The following is an 8,195-nucleotide window of genomic DNA, read 5'->3' on the forward strand; positions in this document are numbered from 1 at the left end:
TTAGTAAAAATCTCATAAAATAAATAAAAACCAGTAAGTAAATAAGGAAAACATTAAAATTAGTTTTCCTTTTCTTTTAACTTTTTAAATCCTTAATAAGAGGATTTAAAACCCAATTAATAATTACCTTAATTATTAATTATTTAAAAATAATAAAATGCCAAATTCAATATTATTTTATTCTCAAAGTTAATAATAACTTCAACTTTATTAATGAAGTTATTAATCCAATAATTATAGGGTAATTAGGAAACCCTAGTTCCATTTGAAACAAAGTGATAACCTCATCATTTCATGTGTAATCCTAAAACCCTAGTGCCATTTAGACCTAGATCCATTACTTCTTATGAACCCTAAATGGATCCCAAACCTAAACCTAAGTAACATGTGATCATGTTACTTCACCAGTAAACATAGATTCATACCTAGCAACTAAATACTGGTTAGAATCCACATAAAATATGGGAAATCCTATCACTACTAACTAGCATCCCATGTGTTTATCTTCATTAGACCTAAATAATCCAGTAGGGCCAACCAAGTGGAAACCCTAGATTCCATTACAAAAAACCACCATCCTTAATTAACCATGCTTATCATCATATCCTTGTGATGAACCATAATAGCAACTATACTTGCTATTCTGTATCACATACCATAATCCACTAAACCCTTCTAGTGTTGGATACTCATCCAACATTCCATTTAGGAGCCACTCATTCTTACTTAAATAGCACCAACAGTAAAACCTAGACCACCTAAACCCTAATTGTTATACTTCTTATTATTTAAGAAGTATGTTCTTCAAAAGTTATTCTTTTGAAGTAAATAAAGAATCATCATCAACCCTGCTTATAAGGACCTATAAACCCTAGCCAGTTATCACCAACAATGTATACCACCTTGTTAGCAACTATTGGTAATTAAGATATTTAGGCTTAATTCAACAACACAAGCCTAGTAGCTGATAAATACAACTAGGTTGTGATCCATCTAACACTTACTCCAGAAAACAATTAGAACCATAGAAAACCATAGAACCCCACAAATCCAATAATCATACTTGTTCTTTATCAAATAACATGTTCTTCAAAAGTTATTCTTTTAGAGAATATAACAAGTAATCATCAACCATGCCTTATAGGACTTAAAATTGACAACTGCTCTTTACTTAGTATACAGCTACAATTCCTGGTTGTGTATGATTATTACTATTCATTTTGCCACTTGCTTATAATTCTAAAAACAACACAAACCTGAATAAGAACCTTGTTTGTGAATCACTCTAAAAGTGCAACACACCCTGAACTAATCATTACAACTCACTGATCCTAAATCATCGGGGTTAGGTCACGCTTAGAGCGATTGCATCTCATTCTTATGCATTATTGCATCCTTGCCAATCTTTTAAACATCGTCCTTACCGGACGATGATGTTATTTCAGAATTTGGAGTTTCTACGTATCGAAGACCTTGTCTGCATAATCTTGCAGCCAAGAAAGGCAAGTTCATCACTTGCTCATGTCACTTGAGTATTTTTATCAAATTACTTGCAAAGTATTATGGTTATCACTATTGCACAAAAATCAAAACCACTACTTTCATAACTATGAATATGACTATGTGGTGGGCAATGGAACCATGGATTGTATTGATATGGTGGAGGTTCCATTGCATGGGCTTATATCCATCTAGGATTAAACAACAAATGTCGCCAGTGATTCTTGTGCCGTAATATCCGTGTTAACCATAAGATCCGGAGTGGGACGGAGTAGTCAAAAGTGTTTCCACCTCTCGTTCATCAACGGATGCGCTTTACCGTAGACACTTGTATCTGTCAGGGCAAGCGGTGGGCTGGGGAAGCCTAAAGTCCCCACGGCATAGTCCGTAGACACTTGTCGCTCGAAGTGCAAGCGGTGGGCTGGGGAAGCCTAAAGTCCCCACGGTATTGCGGTCTATGATGGGTTGCAGCTACCGGCGAAGGAGTTTGGTTCGATCCCAAACTGTCGTCGTGGTCGGGGTCCATCCTTAAGTGGTATAAGAGGACCGACGAGGACCCAGGGTCGGGGTATGCAACAAAGGGTGGGTGTTCGAGGTAGCGGAGGAACATGATTGGCTAGACCTTATACCGGGCCTCACACCAAAGGAAGTGTGGACGGGAAGATCACCCGGTTGGCACCAAGGTTAAGATCTCTTATGGGTAAAGCAACACACCTCTGCAGAGTGTAACGAACTGTGACCAGTCACTCCCTGTTCCGGGATATGGAACTGCGAACGCGGCCGGAAAGGAGCTCCATGAAGTTCTAGTAAACCGGTGAAGGCTGACGGACATAGTTCTTCTGAATAAAAGCAACCTCTTGAAGAAATGATTATGAAAACCTGCATTGGTATTAGACTTTCTGGTCTAATGCCGTAGCTAGTGCATTAAACACCTCTTTCCTATAATGAACTTGTTGAGTACGCTCGTACTCATCCCACTCTTAAATCCCCTGCTTAGGTATGGAGGCAGCGAATGAGGATCTACAGTGCAACTCAACTGCCAAGGAGTCAACAACTACTTCAAGAGATAGGACCCTATCAGAGGAGTCAGATACCACATCCAACAAGGAGAAAACCTAGTTTAGCCATAGGAGGGAACTAGCTTCCTAAACCTAGCGCCTATTTAGCTAGAATCTATTCATAGCCCCTATAGCTAGTTAAATACTCTACAAATAGAGTTCGTGATAAGACTAGACTACGAGTCGTTCTTCTGGAGTTTATTTGCAGTTTTACCTCATTGTAAAGTAGGAGGCTGTGCTGATCTTATGTAACAGAGTCGATGTTGTAATTCTATAGACATGCCTTGGACCCGCATATGTTTCTGTTGTACCACTCTGAGCGATATAATACTAGTGGAACGGTGTTCCATTGGTGTTGTATCAGACTTGCATACTACACCATGCAGTGGTATGCCGGGTCACCACATCCTAATAATGTTCATTTAGCTTCATTGGTTGCTCAAGAAGAGCATGTTGATGTGAACTTCATTAAAAATAATAATTTCAACAACAATGCTTATAGGAATAATTTTGGTAACAACTATAGGCCATATCCTTCTAATAATGGTAATGGTTATGGTAATTCTTATGGTAATTCTTACAACAATAATAGGAGTGTACCCTCTGGTCTTGAAGCTATGCTTAAAGAATTTATTAGTACACAAACTGCTTTTAACAAATCTGTTGAAGAAAAGCTTGGTAAAATTGATATTCTTGCTTCTAAGGTTGATAGTCTTGCTGCTGATGTTGATCTTTTAAAATTGAAAGTTATGCCTAATGAAGATAAAGATATTAAGTCATTTGCTACAGCAAACGCTATCCAAGTTCGAATTAATGAAAATATTAGATTGATGGCTGAATTGCATGCTAGGTGGGAAAGAGAAGAAAAACTAGCTAAAGAGAATAATGTAGCTAAAGTCTGGACTATTACTACCACTAGTAATGTTGATGCTTCACATGTTGCTAAACCTCCTACTATCAATGATAAAATAATTGGTGTTAGCAATGTTTCTACTCCTAACTCCTTTGTTGATGCTTCTTCTCTTGATGTTACTTGATACACACTTTCTGCGCCTAGCTGAAAGGTGTTAAAGAAAAGCGCTTATGGGAGACAACCCATTATTTTATTTCTGCAATTTTTGTTTTAGATTTGAGTCTTGGAAGTTGTTACTACTGTAGCAACATCTCCTTATCTTTACTTTATTGCATTGTTGTACCAAGTAAAGTCTTTGATAGTAGAGTTGATACTAGATTTGGATTACTACGCAGAAACAGATTTCTTGCTGTCACGAATTTGAGTAGCCCCTTCTGTAGGTAACTCAGAAAAATCTGCCAATTTACGTGAATGATCCTCAGATATGTACGCATCTTTCATTCAATTTGAGCTTCTTCATCTGAGCCTGTTAAGTGCCTCGGAAAAATTCGTCTTTACGGACTGTTCTGTTTTGACAGTTTCTGCCTTTTATTTCACATTGCCTCTTTTGCTATGTTGGATGGATTTCTTTGTTCCATTAACTTTCAGTAGCTTTGTGCAATGTCCAGAAGTGTTAAGAATGATTATGTAACCTCTGAATATGTGAATTTTTGATTATGCACTAACCCTCTAATGAGATTGTTTTGAGTTTGGTGTGGAGGAAGTTTTCAAGGGTCAAGAGAGGAGGATGATATAATACGATCAAGAAGAGTGAAAAGTCTAAGCTTGGGGATGCCCCCGTGGTTCATCCCTGCATATTTCAAGAAGACTCAAGCATCTAAGCTTGGGGATGCCCAAGGCATCCCCTTCTTCATCAACAACTTATCAGGTCACCTCTAGTGAAACTATATTTTTATTCCGTCACATCTTATGTGCTTTACTTGGAGCGTCTGTATGCTTTTATTTTTGTTTTTATTTGAATAAAATCGGATCCTAGCATTCTTTGTGTGGGAGAGAGACACGCTCCGCTGTTGCATATGAACACAGGTGTTCTTAGCTTTACTTTTAATGTTCATGGCGAAGGTTGAAACTGCTTCGTTCATTGCTATTTGGTTGGGAACAGAAAATGCTTCATGTGGTAATTGGTATATTGTCTTGAATAATTTGATACTTGGCAATTGTTGTGCTCAAATAGATCATGTTTAAGCTCTTGCATCATGTAGTTTGAACCTATTAATGAAGAACTACCATAGAGCTTGTTGAAATTTGGCTTGCATGATTGGTCTCTCTAAAAGTCTAGATATTTTCTGGTGAAGTGTTTGAACAACAAGGAAGACAGTGTAGAGTCTTATAATGCTTGCAATATGTTCTTATGTAAGTTTTGCTGTACCGGTTCATACTTGTGTTTGCTTCAAACAACCTTGCTAGCCAAAGCCTTGTACTGAGAGGGAATGCTTCTCGTGCATCCAAAATCCTTGAGCCAAAAACTATGCCATTTGTGTCCACCATACCTACCTACTACATGGTATTTCTCTGCCATTCCAAAGTAAATTGCTTGAGTGCTACCTTTAAAATTCCATTGTATGTCTTTGCAATATATAGCTCATGGGAAAGTAGCTTAAAAACTATTGTGGTAAAGAATATGTAGCTATGTATCTTATTTCTTATAAGTTGCTTGTTGAGCGGTAACCATGTTTCTGGGGACGCCATCAACTTTTGTTGAATATCATGTGAGTTGCTATGCATGTTCGTCTTGTCTGAAGTAAGGGTGATTTGCCATGAGTTGTATGGTTTGAGTATGCATATTGTTAGAGAAGAACATTGGGCCGCTAACCAAAGCCATGTATCATGGTGGAAGTTTCAGTTTGGACATTAATCCTCAATCTCTTATGAGAATATTATCTGTTGTTGAATGCTTAAGCATTGAAGAGGAGTCCATTATCTGTTTTCTATGTTGTCCCGGTATGGATGTCCTCAAGTTGAGATCTATCAAAAACGAGAAATCAAATGCGATCTATCTCCTTGGACCTTTGTACAGGTGACATAGAGGTACCCCTTTGTGACACTTGGTTGAAACATATGTAATGCAATGAGAATCCATGGAAATCCAAGCTAATTAGGACAAGGCGCGAGCACTATTGGTATTCGATGCATGAGGCTTGTAACTTATAGGATGTCTTATGCATAACACATATGATTTATTACTACCGTTGACAAAATTGTTTTCATGTTTTCAAAATAAAAGCTCTAGCACAAAAATAGTAATCCATGCTTCCCTCTGTGAAGGGCCTTTCTTTTACTTTATGTTGAGTCAGTTTACCTACTTCTTTCCATCTTAGAAGCAAACACTTGTGTCAACTGTGTGCATTGATTCTTACATACTTGCTTATTTGCACTCATCATATTACTTTGTGTTGACAATTATCCATGAGATATACATGTTGAAGTTGAAAGCAACTGCTGAAACTTATATCTTCCTTTGTGTTGCTTCAAAACTTTCTACTAAGAATTTAGTGCTTTATGAGTTAACTCCTATGCAAGACTTGTTGATGCTTGTCTTAAAATACTATTCATGAAAAGTCTTTGCTATATGATTCAGTTGTTTAGTCATTATCTTTACCATTGCTTTGAATCACTTCATTCATCTCATATGCTTTACAATAGTATTGATCAAGATTATGATAGTAGCATGTCACTTCAGAAATTATCCTTGTTATCGTTTACCTACTTGAGGGCGAGTAGGAACTAAGCTTGGGGATGCTTGATACGTCTCAAACATATCTATAATTTCTTATGTTCCATGCTAGTTTTATGACAATACTCATATGTTTTATATACACTTTATATCATTATACATTTTCCGGTACTAACCTATTAACAAGATGCCGAAGCGCCAGTTCCTGTTTTCTGCTGTTTTTGGTTTCAGAAATCCTACATAGGAAATATTCTCGGAATTGGACGAAACAAACGCCCAGGGTCTTATTTTTCCACGGAGCTTCCAGAAGACCGAAGAGGATACGAAGTGGGGCCACGAGGGGTCAACACCACAAGGCGGCGCGGCCAAGGTGGGGCCCGCGCCGCCCTATGGTGTGGGGCCCCCGTGCCTCCTCCGACTCTGCCCTTCCGCCTACTTATACTCTCCGTCACGAAAACCCTAGTACCGAGAGCCACGATACGAGAAAAGTTCCAGAGACGCCGTCGCCGCCAATCCCATCTCGGGGGATTCGGGAGATCACCTCCGGCACCCTGCCGGAGAGGGGAATCATCACCGGAGGACTCTACATCATCATGCCCGCCTCCGGATTGATGCGTGAGTAGTTCATCCTTGGACTATGGGTCCATAGCAGTAGCTAGATGGTTGTCTTCTCCTCTTGTGCTATCATGTTTAGATCTTGTGAGCTGCCTATCATGATCAAGATCATCTATTTGTAATGCTACATGTTGTGTTTGGTGGGATCCGATGAATATGAAATACTATGTCAAGTTGATTATTGATCTATCATATATGTGTTGTTTATGATCTTGCATGCTCTTCGTTGCTAGTAGAGGCTCTGGCCAAGTTGATACTTGTAACTCCAAGAGGGAGTATTTATGCTCGATAGTGGGTTCATGCCTCCATTGAATGCAGGACGGTGACGAGAAAGTTCTAAGGTTGTGGATGTGCTGTTGCCACTAGGGATAAAACATCGATGCTTTGTCTAAGGATATTTGTGTTGATTACATTACGCACCATACTTAATGCAATTGTCTGTTGTTTGCAACTTAATACTGGAAGGGGTGCGGATGCTAACCCGAAGGTGGACTTTTTAGGCATAGATGCATGCTGGATAGCGGTCTATGTTCTTTGTCGTAATGCCCTAAGTAAATCTCATATTAGTCATCATGATATGTATGTGCATTGTTATGCCCTCTCTATTTGTCAATTGCCCACCTGTAATTTATTCACCCAACATGCTATTTATCTTATTGGAGAGACACCACTAGTAAACTGTGGACCCCGGTCCATTCTTTTACATCTGAAATACAACCTATTGCAATCATTGTTCTCTGCTGTTCTTTGCAAACAAACATCATTCTCCACACCATACGATTAATCCTTTGTTTTCAGCAAGCCGGTGAGATTGACAACCTCATTGTTAAGTTGGGGCAAAGTATATTGATTGTGTTGTGCAGGTTCCACGTTGGCGCCGGAATCCCTGGTGTTGCGCCGCACTACACTCCTCTACCAACAACCTTCACGTGGCCTTCATCTCCTACTGGTTCGATAAACCTTGGTTTCTTACTGAGGGAAAACTTGCTGCTGTACGCATCACACCTTCCTCTTGGGGTTCCCAACGGACGAGTACTTTACCGTCACAAGGAAGCTACTGTCGCACGTCAGCACCCACGATCCTCTCTTTCTTGACGAGGAGCATGGCCTCCGCTATGCTCGGATGGAGGCCTACGTGGGCGCCGGCTTTCAGCTGCATCTGCCACGCCATTTGGGCAGCAGCGTGCGCCTGCTCGGTGGCCGCCGCCGCTGCATTCCTCTCCTTCAAATTCTTGCGCCGGCTGCGACGCTTCGCGGCCTCGGCGCCTTTCTCCTCCTTCGACAGCAGCTTCTTTGCTGCCTTTGGCTTAGCTTCCCGGCCGCTACTGGCGGCATGCTTTGAGTCGGACGGAGATGCGGTCTCCATTGGGGCGCTGGGGGAGTCCGGGGCGGTGGCTGCGACGGTTCCCTCGGAATCCATGGTGGCTGCGGCAAC

This window comes from Lolium perenne, chromosome 2 (genome assembly GCF_019359855.2).
Source record: "Lolium perenne isolate Kyuss_39 chromosome 2, Kyuss_2.0, whole genome shotgun sequence".
Taxonomy (NCBI): Eukaryota; Viridiplantae; Streptophyta; class Magnoliopsida; order Poales; family Poaceae; genus Lolium; species Lolium perenne.